Raw genomic sequence first — 1,604 nt, forward strand, 5'->3', positions numbered from 1 at the left:
AGGGTGGCCAGGCAATAACCAATGTACACTGAGGGGTGGCCGAAAGTTGATAGGCGCCAGAACCTCAGGGTCCATCTAGAACAGGAAAATTAAGAAGCACAACATCTATATTTGCTAAATAAAGACAAACTATACTTTCCTACAACATCTGCTGACAAACAGACGCATAAATATTTAAAAATCTGTGCTTTCTAGATAAAAGGTATAGTGGATGCAATTCTTTCAGGTTAGATTTTTGGGAGAACATCCTTTCCATTGGTATTACTTACCTACTTTTATTAATAATCAGCATTAAACTGATATTTACAAGGACTAATATCTACATAAATTGATTATTTAACACGTTTTATTAAAATAGTTGTCAACAGTTTCACTGAAGACTCCTAGATGACTTGCAGAGACACACAATTTTCTCTTTAGCCTTTAAAACACAAAATCTATTTCTGAAAAGAGCATGAAGTCTGTTTTTATCATGTTTAATGTTAGTTTATTGATGTGGATAATTAACCACATCAATATATGAAAAATTTAAATGCTTTAAATAATCCACTTGAATATTACGGCTGCCAACATCTGTGTTCGAAAGGGAAAAAATAGTAGGGGTGGCCAATGATTGCTCCGCCCCTGATCCCAGGGAGAAATTACTTTAGTTACATTACTGTAATGTTTGTTTCCCTTGTTTTATTTTTATTTATTTTTTACATTCTATGTCTCATTTTTTTAAAAGTAATAATGTCACCAACTGCTGTGTATCAGTGTTTGACGTTTGAAAAAAAAAAAAAACATTGTATAATATTGACTACTGCATAAGTTAATGTTTAAATTAGGTATTTTTGTTAACAGAAAAATATTGAAAAGTTATGTCTAATATTATTCATTTTCTATTTTTAATGGCCACTTATGCAAATGTTGGTTATAATTCTTGGACATGAATTAGGGGCCGGGATGTTGTGGCCATTTATGCTACATTTTTGTAATTTGTTATTTCTAAAAATTTAGTTTTTGTCTTTTGGTATATAAAATATATTTAAATTAATTTAGAACCAAAATGTGTTATTTATTTTTTACATTTGGAATTGTTTGGAGTAAGTTCTTAATTGTTTGACCCTCCCATTAATTTGAGTGATCAAGAGCGCACCAGGTGTTGGAGGATGTTTGGTAAAATGTCTAGTGTGGACGGGAGGTTTTGAAAAATGATTTTTTGACTACTTTTTTGAACCCTCGTTAGTATAGTGGTGAGTATCCCTGACTGTCACGCAGGAGACCAGGGTTCGATTCCCTGACGGGGAGCCATGACTTAAATGTCGCGCCCTTCTGTTCCAACAAAAATAAAGTACCAAAGTTTCCAATGAAGGCCGTGGGTGGTAACAGGTGGTTTTGTTTTTGTACACACTTCCAGCTTGGCTTAAAAAGCAAAAATAAAAAAAATATATAAAAATACTTCAAGTGTCTTGGAACTTAGTAGAAATGAAATTTAATGTTTTAAGCTTCCAAAAAAGTAGTCAAAAAATCATTTTTCAAAACCTCCCGTCCACACTAGACATTTTACCAAACATCCTCCAACACCTGGTGTGCTCCTAATCACTCAAATTAATGGGAGGGTC

The 1,604-nt window shown here is 33.1% G+C and overlaps 1 non-coding gene across 1 annotated transcript; it reads left to right on the forward strand.

Moving 5' to 3' along the window:
* Positions 1-1,218: 1,218 nt before the first annotated feature.
* Positions 1,219-1,290, forward strand: trnad-guc. Its single transcript has one exon. It is a non-coding gene; the product is annotated as a tRNA-Asp (tRNA).
* Positions 1,291-1,604: the final 314 nt, after the last annotated feature.

This window comes from Cyprinodon variegatus, unplaced genomic scaffold (genome assembly GCF_000732505.1).
Source record: "Cyprinodon variegatus isolate N-32 unplaced genomic scaffold, C_variegatus-1.0 Scaffold1941, whole genome shotgun sequence".
NCBI classification, from domain to species: Eukaryota; Metazoa; Chordata; class Actinopteri; order Cyprinodontiformes; family Cyprinodontidae; genus Cyprinodon; species Cyprinodon variegatus.